A 13,795-nucleotide genomic window follows, 5' to 3' on the forward strand; every position below is an offset into this window, starting at 1 on the left:
TATACTTTCCTTCTTTCCAAAGACAGGTATTATAACACTAAGACTGAGAAATCATACTAGAAAAGGTAGCTCTGCTTCATTTTGGAGTTGGTCCAAAACCAGGTATCATATCATGAATTAAATGTTATAAAATTGGATCTCATAGAGATTCAACATGTCAGTTTCTGGTCAAGGTACCTGTCTGAAATATCCTTCAGTCTTCAGGTTTTTGAAACTCAATATTGCATGGCATTTTCAGGTAAAGTTAATTCAAGTTGATCCCATATGCTGGGAAACTCTGCACCTTTTCCTCTTTTTCCACCAATAGTTGTAGTCTTTCTCCAAGCTGTCTAATACCCATCTAATATATAGCCATGCCTCTTAAATACCCAATTATAAATAGATGTGTTATTAGCCTGGAGAGAGCCTGTGGACCTACTAATGCTTCATATAAAAAGACATTATCATTTCTGTACAAATGCTACTGCAGCCATAGGTGTCCTCATGTTTCCTCTTGCTAAAGCAGTCAACTCTTGAGTCTCATCATTTAATTTAATTACCCACTCCATTGCTTCAAGACCTTTCTTAGCATTAGATGCTGCACTTTCCATCATCCCTTCTAAGTAATTGCTAAGAGTTACTTCTTTCACAGTGATGATGGCTTCTTGAGTCAAAATCATATTTCCTGGTTCTTGAGGATGTGGTTTATACATGCCTCTCATTTACTGAAATCATATTTGGAAAGGAAATATAAATATATTTAAGCTCTATTGTTTTTTCTATGGGATCAACTACAGTATGTTACTGTACTGAGTGGAGCCAAGTTGGAGGAATAACAGCACAGACTTTCTAGTGGTTTCCCCTCAAGCCCAGCCTAATACCTGTAAAAGTGACTCTAAACAAATTCTGGAGCTGCAGAATCCACAAAATGACAGTGAAGCAAATATCTGAACCAAGATAGCCTGGAAGGTCACTGGGAAGTGTCTATTGCATCATGGTGGGGGCAGGGAACAGTCTAGTATGGGTCATACTGGCACAGAAGAGACATGAGTAGGCCTCCAGGGGACTGAATCTCAGGTACCCGTGAGTGTTTCCAGACTTCGTTGCACCCAAATGCCAGAGGAGAATTTGGAAGATCAGTGGGAAAAGCCTGTAGGACCAACGTGGGAGAGTGTAGTGGTCTGGTCCCAGCCTCAGGACAGCAGAGGGGGAAGAGGGTGGAGGAACCTGCAGCAGCCACAGAAGCATCAGGGACAGCAACAGGGACTATTTGTGGAGCTCTAGGCCCTCCGATTGTAGGGGAATCAAGCAGCTGACCATATAACCCCCCTCAGCCCCACTGGAAGCAGAGGTCTACCTTGAAAAAGAGCTCAAAAATCAAGTAATGCCTGGAGAAATGAGCAAAAACCGGAAAAAGAATCAGAATATAGAATCGTACTTTGATGACAAGGAAGATCAAAACATGCAAACAGAAGACAACACACTCAAAGCTCCTCCATCCAAAGCCTCCAAAAATAATATGAATTGGTCTAAAGTCATGGAAGAGATCAAAAATGATTTTGAAAATCAAGTAAGAGAACTGGGGCAAAAATGGGGAAGATAAATGAGAGTGATGCAAGAAAATTATGAAAAAAAGTCAACTGCTTGCTAACGGAGACTCAAAAAATGCTGAAGAAAATAACACTGTGAAGAATAGACTAACACAAATAAAAAAGCGATCTGAAACGTCAATGAAGAGAATAATGCCCTAAAAAGCAGAATCAGTCAGATGGAAAAGGATGTCCAAAAGCTCACTGAAGAAAATAATTCTTTGAAGATGAGAATGGAGCAGATGACTTTATGAAAAATCAAGAAATTATAAAACAAACCCAAAGAAATGAAGAAAAAAGTAGACAATGTGAAATATCTCTTTGGAAAAACAACTGACTTGGAAAATACATCCAGGAGAGACAATTTAAAAAGTATGAGATTACCTGAAAATCATGATCATAATAAATAGTCTAGACATCATCTTTCAAGAAATTGTCCAGGAAAACAGCCCTGATGTTCTAGAATGAAAGGGTAAATAAAAATTGAAAAAAATCCACCAATTGCCTACTGAAAGAGAACACCAAAGGAAAACTCCTAGGAGTGCTGAAGTCAAATTCCAGACTCCTAGATGAAGGAGAAAACATTGCAAGCAGCCAGAAAGAAACAATTCGAGTATGGTGGAAACATAATCAGAATGACACAATGTATAGCAGTTTCTACGTTAAGTGATTGCAGGGCTTGGTATATGATATTCCAGAAGTCAAAGGAACTACGATTAAAACCATGAATCATCTACCCAGCAAAATTTAGTATAATACTTAGGAGGAAAATGGTCATTCAATGAAATAGAACACTTTCAATCATTCTTGATGAAAAGACCAGAGTTGAAAAGAATATTTGACTTTCAAATACAAGAATCAAGAGATCCATGAAAAGTTAAACAGGAAAGAAGAAATCATAAGGGGCTTACTAAAGTTGAACTGTTTACATTCCTACATGGAAAGATAATATTTGTAACTCTTGAGACTTTTCTCAGTATTTGGAGTAGGTGCAGGGATTATATCCATATAGACAGAGGGCACAGTGTGAGTTGAATAAGAAGGGAGGATATCTAAAAAGATAAAATTAAGGGGTGAGCAAGAAATATATTGGGAGCAGAGAGGGAGAAATAGAATGGGGCAAACTATCTCTCCATAAAAGAAGCAAGAAAAAGCTTTTCCAATGGAGGGGAAAAGGAGGAAGGTGAGAAGGAAAAAGTGAAGCTTATTCTCATAACATTTGGCTTGAGGAGGAAATAACATGCATACTCAATTTACTATGAAAATCTTACTAACACTACAGGAAAGTAGGGGAGAAGGGGAGAAGTGGTGGGTTGAGGGAGATGATAGAAGGGAGGACAAATGGGAGGAGAGGGTAATTAGAAGTAAACTCCTTTGAGGAGGGATAGGGTCAAAAGAGAGAATAGAATAAATGAGGACAGGATAGGATGGAGGGAAATATAGTTAATCTTTCACAACATGACTTTTATGGAAGTCTTTTGCGTAACTATACATGTATAATTTATATCGAATTGCTTGCCTTCTCAATGGGGATAGGTGGGGAGGGAGGAAAGGAGAGAAGTTGGATCTCAAAGTTTTAGAAAGAATGTACCTTGTTTTTATATGCAACTTGGAAGTAAGATATACAGGCAGTGGGGTATCAAAATCTATCTTGCCCTACAAGAAAATAGAGGAGATGGGGATAAGAGAAGGGAGGGGTGTGATAGAAGGGAGGGCAGATTGGGGGAAGGAGTAATCAGAATGCACTCTGTCTTGGGGTAATCGGAGGGGAGAGATTGGGAGAATATTTGGAATTCAAAATCATATGGAAATGATTGTTGAAATATGTAAATAAATACAATTTTAAAACAGAAAGTATTAAACATTTTTAAAAGGAAAGTTCCTGCACATATGTTATGGTTCTTGCTGAAACAAATACGTGATTTTACAACAGAAGGCATTCTCCATTCTGTGCTGAGAAGTCTATGGCTATGAGATTTCCCAATAGGATCTATATGTCTAATACAACAACTCCAACCACATTGGATTTATAGGATTTGGATATTTCTGCATAGCAGCTGTTGTAACTGTTTCCCATGGGTGATCGAAAATATGTTCTGATGTCCAAATCTTCATGGTACCAGCGAACCAGCACGATGTCCAGGTGGCGCTAAGGGACACTAAGGAAAAAGAAGGGACAACACCCCTATTCTATTTGCTGGCAAACCTTTTTATTCATTTACTTTATCCAATCTAATGAGTATGAGATGTGACACCAGGGTTGAATTTTTTTTCTCTAATTTACAGTGATTTGGAATTCTTTTGTCAAATGATTTTTGATAGCATTAATTTTTTTCCTCTGAAAACTGGTGGTCCCTAACTTTGATCATTTATCTATTGTTCTATCATTCTTGATCTTATGAATTTTAATGAGTTCATTGTAGATCTTAGAAATGAGATCTTTATTAGAAAAACTTACTGGAAAGACGGTTTCCCCCAGCTTCTTGCTTTTCTGCCAGCTGTAGCTGCATTGATCTTGTTTATAGAAAATCTTTTGAATTTTATGTAATGCAAATTATCCATTTTGCATCCCTTGAATATGTCTTGTCTTTTGTTTGATCATGACCTTTTCCCCTGTTCATAGAACTGGCAGTTAATTTCTTATATGCTCCCTTCTTTACGATGTTACTTACCCTTTAAGTCTAAGGAATATACTTCTTTGGAGCTTGATTCTGTCTTCTCTGTGAAATGTTCTGCTAACCATAGGATTTGCCAGACTACTTCCTCATTTTCCCAACGGATTTTACTGAATAGCGGGTTCTCCAATACCTAGGATCACTAGGTTTCTCAAACAAGTGGATATTGTGCACTTTTGTTTATGTATATTGAATACCTGTTCTGTACCAATGATCATCTTCTCTGTTTCTTACCCAGTGGAACACTGATTAATGATACTAGTTTATAGTGCAGTTTTATGTTCTGGTACTGCCAATTCCCTTTCCTTCCCACTTTTTCCACTAATTCCACTGATATTCTTGGTTCTGTTCATCCAGATAAAATTTTATTATTTTCCTAACTTTCTCAGGAAGTCTTTTGGTACATTGATTGATATTGCACTGTGTTAGTAAATTAATTTAGGCAGTATTATCATCTTTATTGTTTGGACTTGACCAACCAGTGAACAATTCCTATTTCTCCAATTATGTAGATCTGCTTTTATTTGCCTATATAGTACAGTGTATTCATCCAGATCCTGTCTATATTTTGGCAGGTAGTCTTCCAGTTACTTTATACTACCTCTAATTACTTTAAATGGAATTAACTTCTTATGTCTATTTGTGGTATTTGTTGATAATTTACGCAATACTTACAACTTGCTTAGGTTTATTTGACAAATGTGACATAGGTGACAAAAGTGACAAATTTGACAAATATAACACAAGTGACAAATGTGACACAGGTGGCACATGTGACCCATGGGACAGTGGTGGCACATGGGACACAACTGACAAGTGTCACAAATGTGACACAAGTGTCAAATGTGACAAATGCAACGTGGGTGCACATGTGGCATATGGGACATGGGTGACACATGGCACACAGGTGACAAATATGAAAAATATGACACAAGTGACAAAGGTAAGAAAGATGACATAGGTGACAAAAGTGACAGATTTGACATAGATGACAAAACAACAAATGTGACAGTGACAAATATGACACACGTGAGGCAAATGACAAAGATAGGATTGTGGCACATGTGGCATGTGTTACACAGGTGGCACCTGTGACATGGGTGACAGGTGTGACAAATGTCATTAGTGTGATCTTAGTGACAACATGACCTGGGTGGCACATGTGATGTATGTGACAGAGTTGGCACATGGAACATATATATGATACAGGTGACACAGGTGACATAGGTGACAAATGTCATTAATGTCACTAATGTGACACAATTGACAAATGTGACAAATGAGACACAAGTGACAATTGTGACAAATACATATGATGATGATTTCCTTCTCCTTTCCTTCCCAGTATAGCCCTCCCAGACTCTCTTATTTTTACCTCCTGAGACCATCAAAACAGAAGAAAATCACCCACAGGCCCTCTGCCTTATTTTCCTTTCTCTGTGACTATTAAAGATGTTAAAGGCATTAGTATTCTGAGGACATATTTGCTTCCCATCCTTTCATAAACATGTAAACAATTCATGCTCACATAATGTTCTTCAAATTAAACAAATATATATACCTTTCTATGTTTCTCTTGGCTCTAATATTTCCATTTCAAAATGTCCAATTGGGTGTCCAGACTTTTTAATTAGTCTTCGGATGATCTGATATGTCTTAGATTATCTTTCCTTGGTCAGTCTCTGGGTCAGTTTTTTTCTTTTTTTTCCTTTTGAATTTTAAAATATTTTATTTGTTTTCAGTGTTCTACAATCACTTCCATGTTTCTTATATTTTCTTCCTCCCTCCTCGCTCCCTGAGACAGCATGCAATCTTATATAGGTTCTACACACACCTTTTCATTAAATACATTTTCACCTTAGTAATGTTGCATAGAAGAATTAAAATGAATAGGAAAAACCATAAAACAAAACAAAGCAAAACCCAAGAGAAAATGATCTGCTTCATTCTGTGATCCAGTTCCGTAGTTCTTTCTCTGGATGTGGAAGACATTTTTCCTCAAGAGTCCATTGGAAATGACTGAGGTCCTTGCATTGCTGTGAAGGACTAAGTCTAGCAGAAAAACTCCTTGCACGCTGTGGTTGCTGCTGTGTACAAAGTTCTCCTCATTCTGCTCCTTTCACTCAGCATCAGTTCATATAAGTATTTCCAGGCCTCTCTGAAGTCTTCTTGTTCGTTATTTCTTATAGCAAAATAGTGTTCCATTACATTCATATACCACAACTTGTTCAGCCATTCCCTACTTGATGGGCATCCATTTCCAGTTCTTGGGCACCACAAAGAGAGCTGCTATGCATTTTTTTGTACATGTGGGATCCTTTCCTATGGTCAGTTGTTTTTTATATTGTTTCTTGCATTTTCTTATTATTTCGTTGTGTTTCTTTTTCTTATTAACTTATTGTTATATATGATATATTTTTATTATTTCCTCCAATTAATATTTCCATTATCTTACTTAGTCATTGTTTTCTATTTGACCCGCTGTAATTTCCAGAGAATCCATCTCTTGGCTAAGTTATCAGTTCTCCTTGCCTTCTTTCCTCTCTATTGATTTCATTATGCATCTCTTTGATTTCTTCCAAGTATTATAATCCTTTTGGCCAAGACGCTTTTCCTCCTGGCGCTTCACTTGCAGAGATTTCACGAACGTTCTTCTTCCTTGGGGTTACCCGTTGGGCTTCTCTGAGTTCAATATTATTCCTTACAATATTGGGGTGAGTGGGTAGGATTGGTTTGCTTGTCTCAGAAGCCTCAATATCTAGGTTGTAAAGGAGGGATGGGACTGTGCTCAGGTCAAACTTCAAACCAGCACTGCGGAATATCACAATCAGGCCTTACCTGGTTCTTAGTGTGACCAAGATGAGCCCCTTCCTTCAAGGCACTCAGGGTTGCTCCTGTGGTGGACTCTGCTTAAAGACAGAAGCCTTATGCCAGAGGAATCTTATGCTCTCTCTCATTCTACTCTGCCGCTGAGCTCAGAGGTAAACCTATTTCAGAGTTCTGCCTAGGGTCTCATTATAATTTTTTTTTTTAATGAAAGTTCTGTGAGTTTTTTCCAGTTAATTTAAACTTTTATCGATGATTTTTGTTTAAACACTACCTTTATTTCTGAGTGGATTGTGTTTGACAAATGTAAAAATTTAAGCATTTGGGATAAGAATTCATTATTTGGCAGAAATTGCTGGTAGAACTGGCAAGCAGACTGGCAGAAATTGGGCATAGACCAAAATTTCGTATTGTGCTCAGGAAACAGAAGAGGTAGTGGCATCTCATTTGAGGATGATATCCTTTGTAACAAAGAATAGAAAGAAAGAGATAAAAATGTTTGTTTAGCAAACTTAATCTCTGAGTGTAACAGGAGAATGGAAGGGGATAAGCTTTTATGGAGCACGTACTGGATGTCAGGCACTTCATTGTTCCACACTCATAGTCTGCTGCTTTTGCAAAGAAGAGAGGGAAATGTGTGTCAAATTCTTTTTTTTTGTAGAAGGTAAAGTGGTGTATACATATTTAGAACAGTTACTGCGACTGGTCCTTAAACTGTAAAGGGGAGCATTTCTATGGTACCTACTATGTGCCAGGTACTGTGCTAAGAGTTTTTGAGTTACCATCTCCTTTGAACCTCACAACAGCCCTTCCAACTGGGTGTTATTATTATCACCATTTTACAGTTGAGGAAACTAAGGCAGACAAGGGCAAAGTGACTTTACCAAAGTCACACAGCTAGGAAGCTTACTGTAATCATTTGCTACTGTGTATTGAAGGTCTACTTTGTTCTACTGATCTACCTTTCTATTTCTTAGCCAGTACCAGACAATTCTTACAATTACTGCCTCATAGCATAGTGTAAGATCCAGCACTGCTAAATCTATTTCCTTTACATTTTTCATTAACTCCTTTGCTATTCTTGATCTTTTCTTCTTCCAAATGAATTTTGTTATCATTTTGTCTAGGTCAATAAATTAAAATTTGGGTTATTCTATTCAGATGGCATGAAAAAATTGATTAGTTTATTTTCTTCAGCGAGCTTTTGAACCTCCTCTTCCATTTGGCTAATTCTACTTTTGAAAGCATTCTTCTCCTCATTGGCTTTTTGAACCTCTTTTGCCAATTGAGTTAACCTATTTTTCAAGGTATTATTTTCTTCAGCATTTTTTTGGGTCTCCTTTAGCAGGGTGTTTACTTGTTTTCATGCTCTGCTTGCATGTCTCTCATTTTTCTTCCCAGTTTTTCCTCCACCTCTCTAACCTGATTTTCAAAATCCTTTTTGAGCTCTTCCATGGCCTGAGCCCATTGAGTGGGCTGGGATACAGAAGGCTTGACTTCTGTGTCTTTCTTTCTTTCTTTTTTTTATTTAACTTTTAACATTCATTTTAACAAAGTTTTGGGTTCCAAATTTTCTCCCCTTTTGTCCCCTCCCCCCACCCCAAAACACCAAGCATTCTAATTGCCGCTATCACCAATCTACTCTCTCTTTTATCATCCCTCTCTGCCCTTGTCTCCATCTTCTCTTTTGTCCTGTAGGGCCAGATAACTTTCTATATCCCTTTACCTATATTTCTTATTTCCTAGAGGCAAGAACAGTACTCGACAGTTGTTCCTAAAACTTTGAGTTCCAACTTCTTTACCTCCCTCCCTCTTCCCCCTTCCCTTTGGAAGGCAAGAAATTCAATATAGGCCAAATCTGTGTACTTTTGCAAGTGACTTCCATAATAGTCGTGTTGTATAAGACTAACTATATTTCCCTCCTTCCTATCCTGTCCCCCATTACTTCTATTCTGTCTTTGATCCTGTCCCTCCCCATGAGTGTCAACCTCAAATTGCTCCCTCCTCCCCATGCCTTCCCTTCCATCATCCCCCCCACCCTGCTTATCCCCTTATCCCCCACTTTCCTGTATTGTAATATAGGTTTTCATACCAAAATGAGTGTGCATTTTATTCCTTCCTTTAGTGGAATGTGATGAGAGTAATCTTCATGTTTTTCTGTTTTTCTCTCACCTTACCTCTTTATCCCTCCACTAACAAGTCTTTTGCTTGCCTCTTTTATGAGAGATAATTTGCCCCATTCCATTTCTCCCTTTCTCCTCCCAATATATTTCTCTCTCACTGCTTGATTTCATTGTTTTAAGGTATGATCCCATCCTCTTGAAATCATTCTGTGCACTCTGTCTCTATGTGTGTGTGCATTTGCATGTGTGTGTGTGTGTGTGTGTAATCCCACCCAGTACCCAGATACTGAAAAGTTTCAGGAGTTACACATATTGTCTTTCCATGTAGGAATGTAAACAGTTCAACTTTAGTAAGTCCCTTATGACTTCTCTTTGCTGTTCACCTTTTCATGCTTCTCTTCATTCTTGTGTCTGAAAGTCAAATTTTCTTTTCAGCTCTGGTCTTTTCATCAAGAATGCTTGAAAGCCCTCTATTTCATTGAAAGACAAATTTTTCCCCTGAAGTATTATACTCAGTTTTGCTGGGTAGGTGATTCTTGGTTTTAGTCCTAGTTCCTTTGACTTCTGGAATATCATATTCCACACCCTTCAATCCCTTAATGTATAATCTGCTAGATCTTGTGTTATCCTGATTGTATTTCCACAGTACTTGAATTGTTTCTTTCTAGCTGCTTGCAATATTTTCTTCTTGACATGGGAACTCTGGAATTTGGCCACAATGTTACTAGGAGTTTCTCTTTTTGGATCTCTTTCAGGCAGTGATTGGTGGATTCCTTGAATACTTATTTTTCCCTCTGGCTCTAGAATATCAGGGCAGTTTTCCTTGATAATTTCATGAAAGATGATGTCTAGGCTGTTTTTTTGATCATGGCTTTCAGGTAGTCCCATAATTTTTAAATTATCTCTCCTGGATCTGTTTTCCAGGTCAGTTGTTTTTCCAATGAGATGTTTCACATTATCTTCCATTTTTTCATTCTTTTGGTTTTGTTTTGTGATTTCTTGGCTTCCTCATAAAGTCATTAGCCTCCATCTGTTCCATTCTAATTTTGAAAGAACTATTTTCTTCAGTGAGCTTTTGAATCTCCTTTTCCATTTGGCTAATTCTGCTTTTGAAAGCATTCTTCTCCTCATTGGCTTTTTGAACCTCTCTTGCCAATTGAGTTAGCCTATTTTTCAAGGTGTTATTTTCTTCAGCATTTTTTTGGGTCTCCTTTAGCAGGGTGCTGACCTGCTGTTCATGCTTCGCTTACATGTCTCTCATTGCTCTTCCCAGCTTTTACTCCACCTCTCTAACTTGATTTTCAAAATCCTTTTTGAGCTCTTCCATGGCCTGAGCCCATTGAGTGGGCTGGGATACAGAAGCCTTAACTTCTGTGTTTTTCCCTGACGGTAAGCATTGTTCTTCCTCATTAGAAAGGAAGGGAGGAAATACCTGTTCACCAAGAAAGTAACCTTCTATAGTCTTATTTTTTTCCCTTTTCTGGGCATTTTCCCAGCCAGTGACTTGAATTCTGAATATTCTCTTCACACTCACTTTGCCTCCAGATCCTCCCAGCCAATGCTTGGGGTCTGAGATTCAAATGCTGCTTCCCAGCCTCAGGGCTTTGGCGGGGGCGGGGCTGCTATTCAGTGTGAGATTAAGTTCAGGTGCTCAGGTGGGGGTAGGGCCACCTCACAGGGCTCAGTTCCCTCAGGGGGTTTATGCAGAGACCTTCAACAATGGATCCAGGCTCCTGCCTGCTTGGGGAGCCCGAGTCTGCTCCCGCCTCCGTTGCTGACTCCCGAGGGTGCCTGAGTTATGGGGGCACCCCGCTCCACTCTCCGCAAGCTGAGAAGACCCTCTCACCAACCTTTGGGGCGCTTGGGTGGAGGGACCCATGCAGGCATTGGAGATTCCATCCCTGTAACCCGCTCGGATCATGTCCTCTTGGCACTGCGCGGCCAACTCAGGCCTGGGTTCGGCTCCAGGTCCTCAGCATTATGGACCTTTTGTGAGAGGTTTTCAGGGCTCTCTGGAACAGAAATCTTGTCCGCTTCGTTGTTCTGTGGCTTCTGCTGCTCCAGAATTTGTTGGGAGTTCTATTTTACAGATATTTTACGGGCTGTGGGTTCGGAGCTAGCGTATGTGTGTCTTTCTACTCTGCCATCTTGGCTCCACCCCCAAAATTGATTAGTTTAAGTAGAATAGAAATTTTTATTCAAATGATTTCTTGTAATTGCTTTGATTTCATATTCATTAGTGTTATATTCACCCTTTCCATATTTAATATTGGTGGTTTGGTTTTTTTCTCTTTTTAAATAATATTAATCAATGGTTTATCTATTCTGTTGGTTTTCTTTTTCATAAAACCAATTCCTAGTTTATTTATTAATTCAATGGTTTTCTTACACTCTATTTTATTAATTTCACGTTTGCTTTTTAAGATTTATCATGTTTAATTGCAGTTTTTAATTTGTTCTTTTTTTAGGTTTTTGATTGCATACCCAATTTATTGGTCTGTTCTTTCTCTATTTTATTAACACAGGCATTCTGATATATATATATATATATATATATATATATATTTTCCTCTAATTACTGTTTTTACTTCATCCTATAAGTTTTGACATGATGTCTCATTGTCATTCTGGAGATAGCTTACAAAAAAAAATCCCTCTATTCTAGATTAAAGCATTTTTGTAAAAAATTAGAGGTCATAAATACAGTTTTTGAAGGCTTACAAAGGTCAAATTATAATGCAGATTACCCACTGTTGATGTCTTATTATTTCGTGTTTAAATCTATTATGATACTTCATTTTTTCGGGGAGGTCAAAAGATAAATAATTTAACTTTGTAAAGTAAAAAAATTGAGGAAGTGGTAGATGAGATCATCTCATAGGACGCCATAACCTCTGACCCGGGATCAAGACTGGCAGACTCTTAAAGATAAGACACAGGGGGAAGGACTGTTGCATTTGGAGGCAAAAGGCCTGGGTTCATATGGCCCTAGCTGTGTGTCTTTAGATCAGTCTCTTTCCATCTCAGACCTCAGTTGCATCCTCTCTAAAATGAGAGGGTTATGTTTACTGAGCTCTAAAGGTACTTTTTATCATTCATATTCTATAATCGTGGGGTCCCTTTGACATTACCAGATAGTTATTCTGAGATCCTCCACTTGCATCTCCTTACAGAATAAGCTAGGACATGTGATTGGCATCACATGGTCTGAATCCCTACAAATGCTCTGCTTCTTTCTAGTTGTGTGACTCTGGGAAAGGACCCGCTGGCGGGGTACAGAGGGGTGAGGGAAGAGAATAAAGCAGATTTTTACTATTTTTTTCTTTTTATTTTTTATTACTTTATTTGTTTTCCATGCTCTACAATAAATTCCACATACCTGAGATTTTTTCGCCTCTCTCCTCCCCCTTTCTCCCTACCTCCCCACTCCTTCCCTGAGACGGTATACAATTTTATATAGGTTCTACAGATATATTCCTATTAAATACATTTTCACCTTTGTAATGTTGCTTAGTAGAATTAAAATGAATGGGAGAAATCACACACACACAAAAACAAAACATAATACAAAAGAAAATGATCTGCTTCATTCTGTGATCGAATTCCATAACTCTTTCTCTGGATGTGGAAGGCATTTTGCCTTAAGAGAATATTGGGAATTTTTTAAGTCTTTGCATTGCAATGAAGTACTAAGCGTACAGAAAAATTGCTTGCACACTGTAGTTGTTACAGTGGACAAATTTTTCCTGGTTCTTCTCCTTTCATTTAGCATCAGTTCACATACGTCTTTCCAGGTCTCTCTGAAGTCCTCCTATTCATCATTTCTTACAGCACAATAGTACTCCATTACATTCATATACTACAACTTCTTCAGCCATTCCCCATTTGATGGGCATCCTCTTGATGTCCAGTTCTTGTCCACCACAAAGAGAGCTGCTATAAATATTTTTGTACATGTAGGAACCTTTCCCATTTTTATGATCTCTTGGAGATACAGTCCTAGAAGCGGTATTGCTGGGTCAAGGGGTATGCACATTATTGTAGGCTTTGGGGCATAGTTCCAAGTTGCTTTCTAGAATAGTTGGATGAGCTCACAGCTCACCAACCATGAATTAGTGTTTCAACTCTCTCCCATCTCCAACATTTGTCATCTTCCTTTTATGTCATGTTAGCTAATCTGATAGGTGTGATGTGGTATCTCAGAGTTGTTTTGATTTGCATCTCCCTAGTCAATAGTGATTTAGATCATTTTTTCATATGATTATAGATAGCTTTAATTTCTTCCTCTGAAAATTACCTGTTCATATCCTTTGACCATGTATCAATTGGGAAATGACTTCTATTCTTGTACATTTGACTCAGTTCTCTATGTATTTTAGAAATGAGGCCTTTATCACAGGCCTTATCAAAAAACTTTTTTCCCAGTTTTCTGCTTCCCTCTTAATCTTGGTTGCATTGGGTTTGGTTGAGCAAAGGCCTTTCAATTTAATATAATCAAAATTATCCATTTTGCACTTCATGTTTTCTGTCTCTTGTTTAGTCAAAATTTCTTCCATTCTCCATAAATCTGATAAATACACTATTCCTTGCTCCACTCATTTGT

The 13,795-nt window shown here is 38.1% G+C and overlaps 1 pseudogene; it reads right to left on the minus strand.

Moving 5' to 3' along the window:
* Positions 1-443: 443 nt before the first annotated feature.
* LOC140516222 (PRELI domain containing protein 3B-like) lies at positions 444-3,683 on the minus strand (annotated as a pseudogene).
* Between the last annotated feature and the right edge of the window lie 10,112 nt (positions 3,684-13,795).

Source organism: Notamacropus eugenii, chromosome X (genome assembly GCF_028372415.1).
Source record: "Notamacropus eugenii isolate mMacEug1 chromosome X, mMacEug1.pri_v2, whole genome shotgun sequence".
Classification (NCBI taxonomy): Eukaryota; Metazoa; Chordata; class Mammalia; order Diprotodontia; family Macropodidae; genus Notamacropus; species Notamacropus eugenii.